Source organism: Protopterus annectens, chromosome 1.part2 (assembly GCF_019279795.1).
Source record: "Protopterus annectens isolate FY-2018-M chromosome 1.part2, PAN1.0, whole genome shotgun sequence".
NCBI lineage: Eukaryota > Metazoa > Chordata > Ceratodontiformes > Protopteridae > Protopterus > Protopterus annectens.
The window spans coordinates 615,198,282-615,219,147 of NC_056727.1; positions in this window are offsets into that span (position 1 = coordinate 615,198,282).

The window sequence follows — 20,866 nt, forward strand, 5'->3', positions numbered from 1 at the left end:
GACATGGCTCCGTTGTGGAATTTGCAGAAACGAACTCAGTAGTCAACTGAGTACATTTCTGCAGCTAAAACGTCTCTTACACGGACTGGTTTCTGCTTCGTGGATCGCTAATATACCTCATTTGCATACCTTTCGGCTGCAAGTGAGGTATTTAGCATGTCCACGCCCAGTCCGTGTAAGAGACGTTTTAGCTGGTCTCTTACACGGAGTTTAGGGCTGTTCCTGGATCGCGAGGCTTGCATGGAGTGTTACACGTCTCTTACACTCCGTGCAAGCCTTCGTGAATCCTGCCCCATGTCTTGCTTTGATACTTATGATATTAAACATTATTTATTATTTAAGGAAGCCACTTATATTTTGAAATTTGATACTTTGTACCCTCATGGGTTAAATGAAGAATTTAACTGGAGGGTGTTAATTTAATTGATTTTATTTAATTTTTTGATTGTAACTAATTGTTTAATTAGCTATTGAGTAATATATATAGTATGTGTATTTTGTAAGTTCTTTACTCCTTGAAGGCTAAGGCCGAGACGTCAGAGGAATAAAGTGTGTTTTTTCATTTGTGGATTACTTTGTGGTTGTTTCTCCAGTGGTTAACATTGAAAATATAATATGTGTGTGTATATAAGCAGAAATGTCATTATGTGATATTTATGTGTTGTATCCTTCCCTGCTTTATGCCACATAGGATTATGACACCCAAGCATACAAGTCCACGTAAACCCCCTTTCATTGACCCAGAAAATGATGTATAGTCCCGGCATTCAGGTGTCACAACACCTTTCTGTTTAAGACAGGGTGTGGGAATATGAATAATAGAATGAAGGTTTGGAACCAGATGAAAATGCCATAGGGTGATGCACCAGGACTTATGCTCATGTACATCATAGGTCCACTGATGTGATTTCATTAACCCAGAGGACAGCAGCTGCAGTTGTCCATGAACAGCTAGCTACTGGGGGGAGACTTGCTGCAGAGCCACCTTTGACACCAAATGAAAAGTTCCTGTCCACTGTCAGAGATCCAGAGAACTCAGTTGCACAACAACATGTGATTGATGTTGGTGCTGAGTTTTCTGGGAAGACAAGTATGTTCTAGGAGGAGTTTTCAAGTAAGCTTATGTATGCAATTTGTAAGCCTTGTTTGTATAGTGAAATATAGTAAGTAATAGTTCACATGTTTTTTTTTTTTTGATGAATTTACTGATAAAATTGAAATAGTTAATGACACATTTTTGTTCATTACACATGAGCTTTGGGTGGACGTAGTTAATGACACATTTTTGTTCATTACACATGAGATTTGGGTGGACGTGTATTCCTTGTCCCCCTGTGTTATTGCAATTGTGATGATTGCATCCTTACCTTGCTTCAGTTCTACAAAGAACCATCCTCTATAGGAAGTGTGGAGTCATCTGCACATGGTAAGGCAAACATTTTTGTTTGATTACTGATGACAATCTATCAGAAATTTGCATTTATCCGTATGTGTGAGCTGGGTGTCATGAGTGTGTCTATTGCTGTACTATCTGTGATAGTGGCACCAGTGTTTATTTGTTATCATAATTTAAAATTTTAGTGAAGGTATTAAATTAATTCCTGTGTTTATTGCTTATTATCACAGGTAATCCTGACAGTAGAAGAGTAAGACTCTTACCACCTGATGTCAGAGTGTTGGTAGACTCTGATGTTGATGGTGGCCAAACAGAGGCACAGTCAGGGTGCCGAGGTTGAATCTGACACTGAGGATGACATTCAGTCATCCCCTGTATTTCCATCAGACATAGCCAGAAGGCCTATGGATAGCTATTCCAGGGAGTCCTCAGATATTGGACAGGTGGAGGGTGACACACTTGATCAGGGTAGTGTGGTAACTGTGGCTTCAGTGCTGGTTGACTCTGGCTGTAGCTAAAGTGTGAGTGAGATGCCACACAAGAGGGTTATTAGGGATGCTCAGAGGAGGCTTGCTGTCCACCTTACACCTGATCCTGGTGTGTCTTTACGTGTCACTTAACATATGTTTAGGTCCATCATGGAGGTGCAGGCACATTCCAATAGGGCCTCCGAGGACATTCTTAGGGTTTTCCTATTGGCTCATCTGACTTCAGAAAAGGCCAGTTTTTCTTAATAACACCACAGACCTCATTAATATTACTAGAGTATGTTAGAACCAACCCTGTTTCATTCATAGGTCTTTGCTTCTTGTTTCTTGTCTTGTTTCTTCATGTTTTTCTATGCAGTTATCAACCTCATGATCATGCTCCGAACTAGCCAGAGCAGAAGAATTTAAGAGCAGTTTTGAATACTGTGACTACAGTTTTAAAGGACACAGGTAGTTTTCTACACAATTTGTTTCATGTGACTTGTAATGTGAATCTGAATGATGATTTTATTTTAATCACACTAGATATAGCTTCTCTTTTTACAGTGATACCCAATGAATGGTGTATTGAGAATATCAGGTCTTGAAGAACTGCTATCCGAAAGAGAGAAGGTTTGGGGAGACCATATTTTTTGAGCCAATGTAGACATAGACGCACTAGGAAACAGAGACCTAGGAATGAAACAAGGTTGGCTCTAACATACTCTAGTAACATTAATGTGGTCAGTGATGTTATTAAGAAAAACTAGCCTATTCTAAAGTCAGATGAGCAAATAGAGAAAGTACTGAGTGAGAAACCCAGTTCTGCATTCAGAAATAGACCGTCCTTGAAGAGACATGTTATGTTTCAAGAACATGAGGGATTTATATATCCCTCTATCAGATCGTGAAGGGACGTTTAGTTGTAGGAAATGTAAGGCTTGCAGGTTTATACATACAGGTAATAAGTTTGTACATTCTGTGCTGAATTTTGTTATTGAGACTTCCCTTTATGTAGACCGTCTAACTAAGGATTTGATTTACTTTGCATACTGTATGGCATGCTATGCCTATTACGTAGGAAAAACTAACAGATGTTTGATGGAGAGTATTAGAGCATGTTAATTACATTAAAAATATGAAAACTATGAATGCTCGACCCAGCATGTACTGCATAAGGGACAGAATCCCAGCTTTACATTTCTAGTATTAGAAGTCACAAATTTAAGAGAGGGAGACTTTAAGAACTTAACCGAGGTGAAAGAAAAGAATGGATTCTACATTTGAATAGTGATAAGTCCCCTGGGCTTAATGGCAGGGTCTCTTTGAAACCAGTTTTGAAAGCACAACACCTTAAACATTAAAGGTTTCTCTTTTTGTTGTAACCTGTCTGAGTGAATGAGATGCCTTAGTTAATGCTGCCTGATGATTGGGCTTTTATTAGTAGACATACGTTTAGGCTGTATGTGGTTTTTAGGTCTGAAGAAGCAGTTGTATAATAGACTGTGAAAGCGCTAACCATGTTCTATTGTTTTTATTGTTTTATGGTGAATTAAAGTGTTTTACAGCACTCCAAACATGGTGTACCCTTTTTTTGGCATTTACTTGGAGTATTTTAATAGAGAGTATTTACCAATTCCTGGATTTTTACTGCTATTGTATTCTAAAGGACACTGTGAAACAAATGTAACTGCTGCTCTACCTTCCTGAATACTGGATTAAATGCACTATCATATATTTAATACCACTAATGAATATGATACTTTTAAAAAGGTACTATAAAGGCATGTTTCTAACACTGTACTTACATGTGTGCATGTACTGTTGTATATAGCTTTCTTTTAATTCCATAAACATGCCATAGGGTACATGAAAAATATTAGACATATACCCCTCCATGATCAGTCAAGAGAAATATTGTTGATATTTTGATAAGTCTGTTACCATATCCAGATAAACATATTCACACTTCTAATAATTATGTTCAATTCTGTTGCTGGGTTACTGTTTTCCACCACTCAAAATGTCTGAATTTCAAACCCCTATGATCTTTCAAATACTTACTTCAGGTTTATTTTGCAACTTAGTATGGTTTTACCTCATGAAAAAACAGCTATATAAACAAATAATGGTTACTGTGCAATTTACCTTCAGGTAATATAGAATTACAGTATGTTCGTGTCAAGTTACAATCAGTCTGAGGGTGTGTACAAGAAGGCACTAGACAGTCAAAAGGTGATGGAGTTTCCAAAGGAAAAATATAAAAGTTGACAGCATTATTTCCTTAACAGCTGTCACTCAGGCATACATAAGGAAAGCAACATAATGCCTTTTTTATTTCAATAATGAATTAAGATTAACCACAAAGGCTTTGCACTGCAATACAAAGTACCATATTAGTAGTCTTCTGTATTCTGTTATGTAAAATGACGCCATTTATGAAAATTATTTAACAAGTTAGAACTTAATTTATCAATTTTTTTACTCTGAAATTAAACACACTGTACAAGTGAAGCCTGCATTAGAATATTGGAGCATGTGAAATAATGAATTTAATATTCTAAGTCTTTGTACTAAAATAATTTTATATGAAAAATGATGACCATCTCTGTGTGTTTCTCATTGTTCAGTCCTTATTATACTGCACATAATACTTACAATGGTAACAATCAAGGAGATTGATCCATAAGAAGGTCTTTTAGACTTTTGTAGCCTTAGAGTAGAAGGAATTGATAGAAAATAAGAAAAGCATGCAGAGTAAATGAAGATTATCATATTGCAAATAATATTGTTGGGACAGAAGGAGATCCAGCCATGTGTAAATGAAGAAAGTGAGTCTGTAATATAGTGAGGGTGGCTGCTGGTCAGAGAAAGTGATATCAAACTGTCAATAAAATGGCAATGACAAGGTAAGTATTTTGTAAACTGATATGGGGGAATAGGAAGAGAGGTACAGACTTGGATTCTTGAAAAAATCCGCAAGTGAAGAGAAGTACCAGTGCATGTAATAACACCCAACATCATGGGTGCTAGTAGAAAATAATGAACCACTTATACAAGTTATGTGGCCCATTACAGCAGGCAGGGTGTCTTGTTGCTTCTGGAAAACTCTTTATTGCTCATGTCAGCTGGTCTGGAGTTAGCATTTGGAGGCCCACAGCAAGTGTCAAGTTGGGCCCCCTCGGACACATCCAGTGTAAGTATCACCCTGTCACTGCCAACCCTCCTAAGCAAATGTTTAGTTCATGTTGCAGAGTTTTAAGTGTAGTGCCCACAGACTGAAATGTAGCTATGATTTTCTTACATTACAACACTCCTGGGAACCGCACTGTGTTGGTCCATCTCACTGAAAGATTTTTATTTTATTTAATTTTGCTTTACTTCTTTATTCTTTGAATGACCAGGTTAGTGTCACTAGGCTAGTAGCCTCTTTTTAGGAGACCCATGATAGTAGTTAACATTTTTAATGACCAGCATTTAGTTGCAATGAAAGTATATTACAATTATTCTATGTTCAGGGTGACTTTAGGTGAAAAGGTGCCCTGAATGAAGGGTTCCATTGCACTCTCACTGCCTACTGTTTTCCTCTGCACACATCCTGCGGTGCTCCCCTCTCTTTTCCACTATCGTAGGATCCCATACCATATACATTACTTTTTTCCTTCCTTTTCTTACATTTTTCATACTTTTCAGCTTTTTCAATGGCTCATGGGTTTCTATTTGCTCTAAAGTGTTTATTTTTTCACACAATCTTTTCATCCAGTGATGGCTTGAACAAAAATCATGATTATGGAAAGAAACTCAATGTTGCTTTAGTTGTCCTTGCATCCTTACAACACACCTTACCTCACCAAGACTGCACAATATCCATGTAGGCAAAACCCAATTAAGCCATATAGTTATAGATACTCTATGGTGTATTTTACAATGTTTTCCCAACCTCTTGATTCATTGAAGGCTTGAGCAAAATCCATGAGCAATAAAAGAATGCCAATCTTTTTTTTTTTCTTTCAAGGAAAACATAAGTTGTGCCCAAGGCTTAATGTTCAAAATGGATAAAATAATAGTTCACAATAAACTAACAATATAATTGTTTGAGAAGATACATAAATCCCAGATGGAAATACCTGCCCCCCCCCAAAAAAAAAAAAAGCAGACAATCACTACATGTCCATCCTTCTAGTTTAGATTGGGATGAAAACAGAGGTTCAAATGACCACAGCCATGTATTTCAAGAGAATGATGTCATATATATGCATACCATGCCCCTTCAGTCCACAGCCCTACCTCCCAAAGGCAGACACCTGTATACATGCCTGATGTGTGATTATGATGAAAGTGGAAAAATAACGGCAACAAAAATGTGTTCCAATTAGTTGCTCCTAGACAATTCACTGTGCCTAAACAAGGTATGGTAGCCTTCTTTATACATCTCTGACGTCTCTGAAAAAATGTAAAAGAAACAATAACCATACTGTTCCCAGACCAACAAAAACTATGTTGATTTCTTTTACATAATTCTGAGGTTTGATTTTGATGACAGTTAAAGCAGTAGCAACCACAGCACCCCCTCTACAAACACACAAGGTACAGCAACCTTCTGTAAACACCTCTAAGTAGGGCTGATTTTAAAATGGGTGGGGTTGAAAGCAAAGGCCACCACTAAGTCCATATCAAAATCCATTTCTGCAGTCTGGGGTGTGGGGGCCACCATTCTCCTAGAAGCTCTATGTGTCTGAATGTTCTGTGATGTATTTTATGCCTTACTTTTGAAATATAATTACTTGTTAACTGCCACCCAGAAGAGTTATGTCTGTGTCTGACATTAATGTGTGTTTGTGTGCACAGATAAAAATCAGTGATAATTTTTATACACACTCACACACTGCATGTTCACTTTTAGGGAAACTGGTGGAATGCAAATTCACCAAATGGATGGTTTTGAAGTGCTGCAGGAACTTAAAGCACATGGATAGACACACACACACACACACACACACACACACACACACACACACACACACACACACACACACACACACACACACACACACACACACACACACACACACACACACGCATAGTGGCAGTGCCAGTGATGTCTGTGCCAAAAAGTGAGAAGAATTATATATCCAGCTTATTAATCTTAAACTAAACCCCCCAACATACACAAGCATAAGACATAGCAATGCTAATTTTACACTGCTATCGGCAAACAGTAATACACTGGGCCGGATTCACGAAGGCTTGCACGGAGTCTAAGAGTAGTGTAAGACTCCATGCAGCCTTCGCGATCCAGAAACAGCCCAAAGTCCGTGTAAGAGACAAGCTAAAACGGCTCTTACACGGAGTGGGCGTGGATAAGCTAATCACCTCACTTGCAGCTGAATAGCATGCAAATGAGGATGATTAGCGATCCAGGAAGCCCAGAACAGCCCGTGTAAGAGCCGTTTTAGCTGCAGAAATGTACTCAGTTGAAAACTGAGTATGTTTCTGCAAAAACTGCAATGGAGCCATGTCAGCTCCAAATAAAGGGTGCATATGTGCCAGGCAGCATGCCAATGGCCAAATATGTGGCCATTGGCAAAGTAACCTGATGCAAATATATTAAAAATATATTTTTTTTTTCCGGTGATTGCCGATGTTTAAACCCAGTGCAGCCCCGCGCAAATGGGCTGCACTGTATAAAACATAAAAACAAAGGTTTTAAACCTACAAATGTAGGTTTTATGCAATACATGGAATGTCAATGCAGGGACCAGCAGACCAAAACCAACATGGCCATCGTGTAGTGGTTGCTAAGGGGGGAAGCTGAGTCTAAGACATGTAACTAAGCATTAGTAGGCAATCTGATGCAAATTAGTGTAAGGATACTGAATTCCACTGTCACATAGCAAATGAGCACAGTCTGAGTAGTGTAAGAGTTACAGAAGGGGGAGGAACAGAGTAGGAGATAGGTGACATCACAGGGGGGAATGGTAGAAAGAAATGCAGTTCATTGGAGGTCAGAGTGACATGACAGATGTCAGACAGATATCATGGAAAGAAGTGTGCCACTAACTAAGCATGAGAAAGTCAAGAAATGGAAGGTGTACACTGCTGCCTACACCAAAGTTTCTTGTTACGGCGGCATGCGTGTGCACGCCATGAAGCGAAAGTAAGGCAGTGTGCGCGCGTGTAAGACAGACTGAGCATGTGGGAGCGTGTTGGGAGATGTTTAACACTGTTTGCATGGGTGTGCACGCGTTTTAATCCGAATAAGCAGATTCTGAACCGTGTAAGTATGTGTGCGCGCATGTAAGCCACTGTGAGCGTATTTCTGCTGGTTTACACATGGCTCCACCCTGAGAAAACAGAAAGGAAAAAGGAAGCAACAGATTTAGTAGGAAGCTAGCAGGGAATACTGCTGGAGCTAGCAGGTGTAAACAATTAGATGCAGGCAATTACACAGGCAGAATAGTAGCCCAGCCCAGCACTTAAAACTCTGCAAACAGCAGTGCAGGATGTTTCTCTCAAGAGACACTGCAAGACAGGAGTTAAGTTATCAGAAGTGAAAACTGAAAAAGCTGAACTCAGAGCAGAAATGTTAGGGGCTGCCATAGCTGTCATAATGAGACATAGGCGACTTGCTGAGGGTGGTGACAATGCAGATGGTGCCAGACAACCCACAGTGAGGAGACAGAGAAGAGTGTACAGGTCCAGGGTCACCTACCATGGGTTACATGAGCTGGAGATAGTAGAGCGCTATAGAGTGGACAGAGACCTCCTGCAGCAAATAGTGGAGCTGTGCAGGCCACGCCTCACACACAGAACCAACAGAGGGGAACCCATCCCAGTGGAAACCAAGGTATGTGTTGGCCTAAGAATACTAGCAACAGGTACCTTCCAGAGACCAACTGGTGATATGATGGGGATATCACAGGCATCATCCTCCAGGGTAATGCACCAGTTCCTGGATGCCATGTCAGCACATGTCGGTGATCATGTATATTTCCCCAATGCCCATGAGGTATTGGCCAGCAATATGTGTCTCTTCCAGCAAATAGCGGAATACCCTGAGATAGTGGGTGCAATAGACTGCACGCACATACGCATCAAAGCACCAGCCGGTGAGTGGGGTAGGGCATACATCAACCGCAAGGGCTTCCCCTCCATCAACTGCCAGGTCATGTGTGATGCCCAGGGCATAATAATGAATGTGTGTGCTGGCTGTCCTGGGAGCTGCCATGATTCCCACATCTGGCATTTGACGCAGCTGTACCAGGCATTTGCCAATGGGGACATCCCGCATGGACACCTAGTGGGGTATGCAGGTTATGCACTGGAGCCGTGGCTGATGACACCCATCAGAAACGCACACACACCTGAACAGGAACGCCATAATGAGGCACACGCACAAACACGTAATATAATAGAGAGTGTGTTTGGGCTGCTCAAGTCACGGTTCCGGTATCTGGACACATCTGGTGGAGCCTTGCAGTACACACCAACTATGTGTACCCAAATTGTCATGCTATGTGCTATGCTACATAATATGATCTTGCGAAAACAGCTGCAGCAGGACCAGCATAGGGCCGGGCCAAATAGCCCCCCACCATTGCCAAGGCCATCACAGGCAGAGCATGACTCGGAGGAGGAATAACCTGAGCCTGCCCCATTAGACAGAAGGAGGTGTGCCCAGTATGCCCTGGCCTTGGCAAAGAGGCAATGCATAGCACATACACTGGCTCAGTAGGAACCCTGGGAATGATACCCCTCTCTGACTCACCTATATAGTAACAGGGATGCCTAACATGACACAACCTGCTCTCAAACATGTACAGGGAAGTGTAATATGCGCATCCGACAGAGGCAGCCCTGCAGCACCACCTGAGGCATGAATGCTATGTGTTAAGTAATGTAACACCATGTACTATATGCACACCTGACAACCCTGACTAACATCCTACCCTCACCAAGCATCATTCTACAACATGACAATGAGATCATCAAGTGCAATAATTGACGGAAGTATCGCAGTTAGTCAAAGGGGATCCAATGTGTGCCAGTCTGGGATGACATGCTGAGCATGACATGATGCACCACCTGCTAGGACTAGCGTGCACCTATCAGTGCAGGCTGTATGGATACTGGCAAAGGCTGTTGTTACCCACAGTGTGCCCTGAATAGGTAAGGCTCAAAACACAAACCTATCTCCATAGGTATCAGAAGGGATAAGAATAAGATAAGGGATAAGTCGAAACAGCAAGATGCATGCAGTCTAAACTCACCCAGTATGGAGAATGGTGATATCTGCGTTGTAACAGAAAACTGAGCCAAGGCTCACAACAGCACCCTAACACTACCAGGTTACACCTCATACTGTGCTGTACAGCCTCAAAACATGGAACAAGCTACAAAAGGAGGGTGACTAGCAAGAATTGTCAAGGATAACCACACCCCCATGTTGGTACCACAACAAAAAGCAGCATGGACTAGCCATGGTCAAGTAACAGTGGCTAAAACTACCCCCCATTTTATAGCCTGCTACAGACTACTGTCCCAACACCAGGAACTGCACCTGGCCTATGCTGGAATACATGAATATATCAAGTCCTCCAAACCACATTATATTGGGTGACTGAAAATACCCAGACATAGACTGGGAGCATTATACTAGCTCCAACAATGTAGGACAAAAGTTCATAGAATCCATAAACCAAAAGGCCCAGGAACAACGTACCACTCCCACAAGAGGGGTAAGCATACTGGATGTGATAATCAGCAACATGGGTACTGGATGGCAAGATGAGAAGTGTATTGCTCACTGGTAAAACCAGACCATAGAGTAATCACACTGGATATACAAATCCTGACCAAAGTCCCTGGCCAGAAAACCACGGTGGAAAACATGTGTTAAGCAATAATTGCACTCCTCCAAACTGATGTGGAATCCATTAAAGGTCCTGTGCAGGTGCAAAATATGGGCCATACCTCAGAACCTGTAATACAGCCATTCCATGAACACTGCCAGGAATGCTTGGATTATGCAATCCTAAATTAAAACAAGACACAATGCCATACACACAGGAATCTGGCATGGTGGACACCAGCCATAACCAAACCATGCAAGAGAATGAGGAAGCTACTACATGATAGAGCAAACATAAACAATGAAGTAATCACTGATCAGTAATATGGCAATAAAATCTGTCCACACATACAATCCACTAAGGCCAGCCACAACAAGTTGAATCTGTGAATCCTGAGGCAATGTTACACCTGCCCCAAGTACACAGACAACCCCCAACTCCACCCAAGAAATACAAATATATGTGAGAGATACAACCATCTATCCAAACTGGAGGCTGAGCTCCCTCAACTCAGTACTCCCAAAACTAGTCAGGAGGAGAAGGTAACCACACACACCACAAACACAGTCCCACATAGACCTATCACAACTGCAAACCAAACACATAAACACAGAAAAACATTCCCGGCGGCACAAATTACAAACACAGCACACCAACAGACACCCAATCAAACAACCTCCAAACATAGCACATGCAGCACATAGTACACAAAGCTGGTGTGCCAAACAGTCACAGCCCAGAAGGAGAAACAACATGCCTGATACAGTTGTAATAGGTGACTCCATAGTCAGACACACTGCTGTCCCGCACACCAGACTGAACAAGAGAAAGGGTACAGTAAGCTGCCTGTAGGCTGCCACAATACGCCACATAACAGAAGTATGCAGGTCACTCCAAAGCAAGTAGAAATATGATGCAGTCATAGTCCATGCTGGTGTGAATGACCTGAGATGTACCTCCCTAGACTACATGAAAAGAGACATAGATGAGCTCTCTGATTATGTAGTCCAGGCCGGTATGACACTCACCATTTGCAGCATCCTACCCTTACCAAGAATAATGCCACAGTACAAACACGGAATGATCAGTCATAGCAAGTGGCACACTTACTGGTGTCATTCCAAGGGGATCCAATGTCTGTCTGCTTAGGATGTCATGCTTGACAAGCCACACAGCTGTTCTTGGGATGGCTTGCACCTGTTAGCCCTGGGCATTTGAATATTGGTTAAGGCCTTTGCCACCTCCATAGAGCCCTTTGTAGGCAAGGCTGAAAAGACTGACCCACCACCCTAGAAAACATAAGTGGAAAGAAACATAAGGGTAATGCTGACCAATGCCAGATGTGTAAACCCCAATATGCATGCTCCCAAGGCCATCCCCAGTATGGAGAACATCGATGTCTGTGCAGTGACAGAAACCTGCTGCAAGCCTCCTGACAGCACACCAGCACTACCAGGTTATACCACGTATCATGTGTCATGGCCCCAAAACCTGGAACAAAACATAAAAGGAGGGTGAGTATCCATATTCAGCACAGACACCCATACATCCAGGTAACTGACAATGCACAAGGCATTGGAGTCCACCCATGTGCAACTAACTGTAGGCAAGACTGCTGTACAGTCTGTAGCATGCTACAGACCACGCTCTCACACACAGGAACCCCACCCAGCCATCCTGAAGACACTGGACAGTATGAATGTCCCACCAAATACCAAACAAGGTACCACATATTACCACATAGGTGGTAAACCATTATGTATGGAAGGAGTAACCAGGTACCTAGGGACACAAGTGGACAGTAACCTGTTATGTGACACCCACATTGCCAATGTGGCTAGGAAGACTGTCTACATTTGACACCGTATCAGGAAAGGATTCACATCTACGTCAACAGAGGTCATTGTGCCCCTATACTGTTCTCTAATCACACCCATAATCTAGTACAATGCTTCATATGGGATGTACCTTACCTGACACCTGCAGCAGTTAGAAAGACCTCAAAGGTACCTCACCAAGAGGATAAAGGGTCTCAAATATATGTCATATGCTGCCTGGCTGTAGACACCCCAGCTGAATGCAGTCACATACTGCCTACACAGAGGCATTGCATGCCTGTTGTAGAAGGCCATGCCCAACACAGGAGTAATGGACATGCTCCACCCCAGAAAACTCAAATCCATCGGAGCTGTGAGAGTGAGAGATGTCAACCTCAACAAATAATGAAATAGGATGTGCTGGTGGGACAGATACATAATCCAGAGGCTCCCCACACCCTAGACCAGGATCCCACTCCATGTTAGGCAGAGTCCCTCACTGACACTCTTCAACAGGAATCTTGCCAAGTGGATGGATGATTGTAGAGTTACACTGGGGGTCTTCACTGTGTCATGTCCAGACAGAGGCACAGCAAAGCAAATCATAAATGGCCATAATATTCAGATAGCAAGGGGTGGCAAAAGCCACACACACTCTGGCTAGGCTAACAAATGCCCTAGGGTGGATAGCCTAGTATGAACCTATGAACCTATGAAGATACAAATTGTACAGGACACTAAGGATAATCCCAAGGCTTTCACAACTGATGGTAGGAACCATGTTGGGAATTCACAGATATGCTCTAAATCACACAACTATCACAAACACACACACATATTGCCAACATACATCCTGACAGGTGCAGTGCAAACCCCCGAATGCAGAATATCTATCCCAGCAGACTGCTGGCCCCCTGACATTGCAGATGCTGAGGTAACAGCCAACATCTACAAAGCAAAACACACAGCAGCAATGGTATGAGATGGTGTCCTGGGCTTAGTGCAACATGGACTCCAAGATGAATGGAATGCCAAACCACACTACTGCTCAATGTCAGCCTTACCACAGAATATGTACCCAAACAGCAGTGTACAACAACAGTGGTCCTTCTCAACAAAGGTGTTGCCTGAATGGATACTGAAAACTACTACCCCAGAATCCTGAGAAGCTCGGTCTGCACAGCTATGGAAAGGATCAGCATGTACCACAGACATAAAGATATTGGGGACCTACTGACACTAGATCCTACCCAGTGTGGCTTTCTTAAGTGCAGATCCTGCCCCTAAACATGTTTGACTCAATTGAAACAGTCATTAAGGTCATTGATGAGGGCAATGTGGTCCACACAGTGTAGCTGGACCTTGCAAAGGCTTCTATACAATACCCTACGTGTTCATTATAGATAAGCTCACCAGCTTAAATATAAACCCCTATGTCAGTAGAGGGGTTGCAAACCAGACCAAGGACAGAACAGACATGGTCAGACATGCTGCAGCCATGTCAGACTACAAACCAGATATAACTGGCATCCCACAAGGCTTGGTCCTGGGATCTCCCTCGTCTGGTATATATGTCCCATAGGTACAGGCAAACATAGAAGGACTGTGTCCGAACATGTTTGCAGAGGACTGCAAACTGCTCACCACATATGATCCACCAGCTGACACAAGTATCCCACAAAAGGGCTACATAGAAACAGGCAACTGGTGCCATAGCCATGTCAGCAAGCTAATTGCAGAAACGTGTATAGTCAACCCCCGTGGATATACAGTAAGTGCCCACCAATTACCACATAGGTGTTAACCCATTATGTAGTTAACATGTAATGAGAGACCTGGGGACACAAGGTGATAGATATCCTGCATTGGACAAACATGTGCTGTAGTGTTTACAGAAACATACCATATACCCACCTAATCATGAAGGTTGTCAGATCTAGATAAGGGGAGGTCATTGTGGCTCTGCAGTCATCCTTCATCAGCAGTACAATTGACTACAATAGCCCCTGTGGGATGTACCTCAGCAGACACCTCCATCAACCATAAAGTCCCCAACAGTACCTCACCAGGAGTATCAAAGAGCTTGCACAGATGCCATGTGTTGCCTGTGTTGCTGGTATCAATAAACGTGCTGCACCTTGTACAATCTGAATGGCAGTGAGCTATGCACATGAGAGACCTGAACCCCAGCACTGACTTACATAGGACAAGCTGTACTGCATGATCCACAACACAGAAGCCACCCCACCAATGAGTGAACCCCCAGTACAGGCTACCCATAGAGTCACTTATCAATCTTCCTCAATAGGAATCTTGATGAGTGAATGGGAGATGGTAGCTTTATCCTGGGTATCACTGTCATGTCACAGGTAGACAGAGCCACAGTATACTAACCATGACATATGTCATGGCAAACTCCACTTACAATGTGTGTTGAAGAACAAACACACTCTCCAACTAGCATTAGACATGGACTAGGACACATCGCTAGTGTTTGCAAATGTACACCTATGTTGTGGAATACACTACCAATGTTGGACAAGCCTGGTTTAAGTAGTTCATATCTGAACATAATGCAACATGGTCAGATGTACACAACTGGCCCCTAACCAGGCTGTTGTGCCCACTATCGAAATGTAAAGCAGTGATAGCACTAAAGCCCAGGATACTGTCCACCACAGTCAAAGTACTACCAGTACACTATACAGTACTACAGTGTTAGGTCAGTGTGAAAGGATGTTGACAACTGTATGCAAAGTATCCCATGCAAACACTGCAGGCACAGTATAATCCTGTTGTGTTCACACACAAAGCAGTTGTACAGTAACTACACAACATGACACACAACACACAACCATAAACGGGTGATATTTGTTGAAGTTCACACTCATCCACAAATGTGGTGGGCTGCAGAGTCCAACATATGGAATGCTCACACTGGGCATGCTCACACACTTTGATAAATGAGACATATGTCAGACAACATGCCATGGGAAGGCTGAACTGGGCATGCTCACACACTTAGGCCAAATCTCAGTTTAGCAGTTGGACACACACATCTGGTATTTTTATGTGTTATTCCAGGAACCAACCACATTACAGCAGTCTGCCCAGTGCACACAGTTAAATGACTACAGAGACATACATGATATAGTGGATCCCTCCCATATGCAAACATCTTCCACAGATGCACAAGTTGTTCATACAAACAGGGAATGCTATGGCAATAAAGATGTACAAACAATCAGCAACAAATAATGTGCATTTGACAATTAAACATATGGGTGTAGAGGTCAACACTAGGCTGTTTGCCCTAGGGAATGACAGCTTAGCCAGAGTGTGCTTGGTGTCTGCCTCCCCACAGGATGCACAGTCCCCTTTCTAAACACCGATGATGTCAGCACCCTATAAGTACAGCAGGAGAAAAGAAACTTCCCAGTAATGCGAATAGTGTGCTCTGCTAATGCATCTGTCACAAGTGTCATAACATAGTTAGGTAGGGGTTTGAATCCTGCAAATGCACTGTGTGTGAGTGGGGTTGGTGTGTGTGTAAGTCTGTGGGAGAGAAATGTCCCTTTTAGCAACTGGGAAAAAACACTACAGGATGCACATTCCCCTTTCTAAACACCGATGATGTCAGCACTCTATAAGTACAGCAGGAGAATAGAAACCTCCCAGTAATGTGAATAGCATGCTCTGCTAATGTGTCAGTCTCAAGTATCATAACATAGGTAGGGTTTTGAATCCTGTGAATGGCAAGTGTGTGTTCTTGTCTGAGGGGGGGTTAGTGTGTGTGAGAAAAATGTCCCTTTTGGCAACTAGGAGAACAGACTACAGGATGCACATTCCCCTTTCTAAACACTGATGATGTCAGCACTAAGTATAGCAGGAGAATAGAAACCTCCCAGTAATGTGAATAGCGCGCTCCGCTAATGCGTCTGTCTCAAGTGTTATAACATAGTTAGGTAGGGGTTTGAATGTGGCAAGTGTGTGTGCTTGTCTGAGGGGGATTAGTGTGTGTGAGAGAAATGTCCCTTTTGGCAACTAGGAGAACAGACTACAGGATGCACATTCCCCTTTCTAAACACTGATGATGTCAGCACTCTATAAGTATAGCAGGAGAAGGGAAGCCTCCCCCTAATGCGAATAGCACGTGCTACTAATGCATCCGTCTCAAGTATCATAACATAATTAGGTAGGGTTTTGAATCCTGCGAATGGCAAGTGTGTGTGCTTGTTTGATGGGGATTAGTGTGTGTGAGGAAAATGTCCCTTTTGGCAACTAGGAGAACAGACTACAGGAGGCACATTCCCCTTTCTAAACACTGATGATGTCAGCACCCTATAAGTACAGCAGGAGAAGGGAAACCTTCCAGTAATGCGAATAGCGCACTCTGCTAATGTGTCTGTCTTGAGTGTCATGACATAGTCAGATAGGGTTTTGAATTCTGCGAATGGCAAGTGTGTGTTTTTGGCTGAGGGGGGTTAGTGTGTGTGAGGACAATGTCCCTTTTGGCAACTAGGTGAACAGACTACAGGATGCGCATTCCCCTTTCTAAACACTGATGATGTCAGCACTCTATTAGTATAGCAGGAGAAGGGAACCCTCTCAGCAATGCGAATACCGCACTCTGCTCATGCGTCTGTCTCAAGGGTAATAATATAGTTAGGTAAGGGTTTGAATCCTGTGAATGACAAGTGTGTGTGTTTGTCTGATGGGGGTTAGTGTGTGTGAGAGAAATGTCCCTTTTGGCAACTAGGAGAACAGACTACAGGATGCACATTCCCCTTTCTAAACACTGATGATGTCAGCACCCTATAAGTACAGCAAGAGAAAGGAAACCTCCCAGTAATGTGACTAGCACACTCTGCTAATGTGTCTATCTCGAGTGTCATAGCATAGTCAGGTAAGGGTTTTTATCCTGCGAATGGCAAGTGTGTGTTTTTGGCTGAGGGGGGTTAGTCTGGGTTAGTCTGTGTGAGGACAATGTCCCTTTTGGCAACTAGGTGAACAGACTACAGGATGCACATTCCCCTTTCTAAACACTGTTCAGCTGAAAGCCATGGCTCTGGCACAAGTTGTCTGTTTCTATGATGCCCCTTTGGAAGATGCTTGTGTCGGCTGGAGAGCCGATTATGGTGGCCAGTTCGCAGTCATCTGCATATTTGGTCAGCCACAGTCTGTCCGTGTTGGCCTGTACCTCCAATAAATATATACCAAACAAGAGAGGTCCCAGGACTGAGCCTTGTGGGACACAACTCATAACTGGTTTGGAGTCTGGCATGGCTCCAGCAATTCTAACCATGTGGGTTCTGTCCTCGAGCCACTGTGCAATCCATCTAGTGACATAGGGGCTTATATTTAAGCTGGTGAGCTTCTCTAGAATGCCCAAGTGGGGTATTGTTGTGAAGGCTTTTGCAAGGTCCAGGTAGGCTGTGTGAACCACCTTCCCCTCGTCAATGGCCTTGGTGACTGTTTCAAAGAAATCAACCAGGTTAAACCTGGTAGTGCTGGTGTGCTCTCAGTAGCCCTGAACCAGGCATCTGTTACTGCACAGATATCGATGTTCTCCATGCCAACGAGTGTTTTGGGTGCATGCATCTGGAGGTTTAGACTTCTGGCGTTGGGTAGCATTACTCTTAGTTTCTTATCCCTTGTGATACCTATGAAGGTGGGTTTGTCATTTGAGCCTTGCCTAACATAGGCACTATGGGGTAGCAAGAGCCTTTGCCAATATCTGAAACCCAGGGGTGACAGGTGCAGGCCGTCCCTAGCGAAGCAGGTAGTTCAACAGAAGATGAATATGTGAAGGTGTAGTGCCTGTGATTAGTTAGCAGTAGCATATATGACTGCTCACGTGGACACATGCCAGGTAAGTCATATGCACTGTGTCACAGGCAATGTACATGTGAACAGGACAAACAGTGACATCCTGTCAAGTGGGACATGGACATACATATAGTAAGCTATGCAGATGGCACTAGGAGTCCACAGAAGCTCTATAACTATGCATTGCAGGTGTGATCAGTATTCCAGGGTAATTGCAAGCAAACATGCATGCAAACAAAGCTACAGTAAACAGGGCTGCATGTAGTCCATTGTACAACAAACAAGCTGTACCAGTTCCAGTAGGTAACACTGCGAATATGCAGGCACTATGCACATGTACATGGAAATACATGGGTCAGATGGCTAGGGTCCAGTCTCAGTGCACACAAGTGTACAGACCATGTACTGTCAGGATGTACAATAACTGGATGGAAACCCATGTGCTCATACCTGCAGTAATACACATGTCAAATAACAGACACTGAGCCTTCACTCAGTGGTTCCATACTTAGTAAGATGTATGCTACCTGGCCTGCCACCACAGTATCCCTGACATATATGGGGACTCTCCCTCCTGTGACAGTTAGTTATGTGTGTTGGGGCTGTCTAGCATGGTATGAGATGTGAGCATGCAGTGCTAGGGTGCTCCTGTGTGTCCTGTACCAGTCGTGTAGTACTGCACACATATCAACATCCTCAAACATCTGCATTGCAGAGTCCAGTGTGGGCAACATGCCACTTGCAATTTACATGTCCATCATTGTGTATTACTACATTCATTACCTTATCCCCTGTTATACCTATGTATGTAGCCTTCTGTTGACATCATTACCACCAGTATGCCAACATGTGCAGATGATACACTATGGTACTTACCATGGGTGTAGACAACAGGACATGACAATCACACACTTACTGCATCAGGCATGCTGTGATATACCCACAATTAATTCAGCACACAGTACTGTTAACAACATGATACTATTACTACACATCTATGTGGTCACCCTGTGCATCAGCAACATGTTAACCTATACCTGCACAGTTGTTACAGATTGCAGGAGGTGGCACAGTTTCATCATATGCACAGGGTGTGAACTTGGTATGCCTGAGTCAGCCACCGATACCACCAATTGACATGTATGTGTATGTGTGTTGGTGAGGGACAGCAGTAGTAGGTGGGGCAATGTTGATGCAGTGTGTGCATGTATGCGGTAGCCTTAGGTGTTGTCAATTCACATGTGTGTATGGATGCACACAGTTCCACCTCATGGCTGCCATATACTGGTATTTGTGGACAGCCACAGATCAGTGTCTCTGGCCACGGACACGGTACCTGTGCCTTGCAGGGGTGCTATGGACCGTATCTGGTACCAACAAAGACTGGGTATTGTCATCAGAAGCAGGTGTTCATTGACTGGACACAGATCCCTGTCGGGCCTGGCCAGAACCACATGCACGTGGTCTCCTGGGGCGGACTGATGACAGCACAGACCCAGCATTGCTGGGGCTGCTGCTGGCACTACGGGGGCGGCTGCGGCCCTGCTGTCATCCACAACGACTGCCAGCTGCTGCTGTTGCTGGCATATGGCCACGTCGATGCCTCAACTGCCCACCATCACCCTGGCTCATGGACATGTAGTTGTGGAACCAGTCTAATATGTCCCCACAACGTCTGTCTATGACATCGGTGAAATCACGGATGGCAGCCGCAATGTCACGCATACTGTCAGTCATGGCTGTGCGACATGCTGTCAGCTCCCTCAGACCCTGTCTGGTGTACCGTTCCATACGTGACTGTGCCTGCATAACAGCCCGAAACATAGCTGAGGTTGTAAGACCTCTGTGGGCACGTCTGACAGGGGCAGTATGCCCACGGATGCTCCCACGAGAACCCCTGGACATCTGTCTGTGTGGTACCATCTCTGGGCCATGCCCATGGCTGCTGTGTGGGGAGGCATGTGCCACAGATACCACATTACCCTGGTCAATGCCCACTGTATGCTGTCCATCACCTAGGGACATTGGTGACAAAGGGTGTATTGGCAGGATAACTGTGCGCATTGATGGGGTCGACAGCTGTGTACTGTCAATCGGCTGACCAATGACGGACCCTGGCATACTTTCCTGTGCCATTACACAGATGTCATCATTATCAGTACCCACGGCACCTGATTCAGGTTCCCTGCTACATGACACCAGAGCAGCGACAGAACCTGTGGGAGGGAAACAGGAAACACAGTTTACAATGTCTACACATTACCAGTGATGCACACATGCACACATGCACAGGTGCACACATGCACACATGCACACATGCACAGGTGCACACATGCACAGGTGCACACATGCACACATGCACAGGTGCACACATGCACACATGCACACATGCACAGGTGCACACATGCACACATGCACACATGCACAGGTGCACACATGCACACATGCACACATGCACAGTACTCAGTATGCGTGATATCAACACACAGACACATACACACCTAC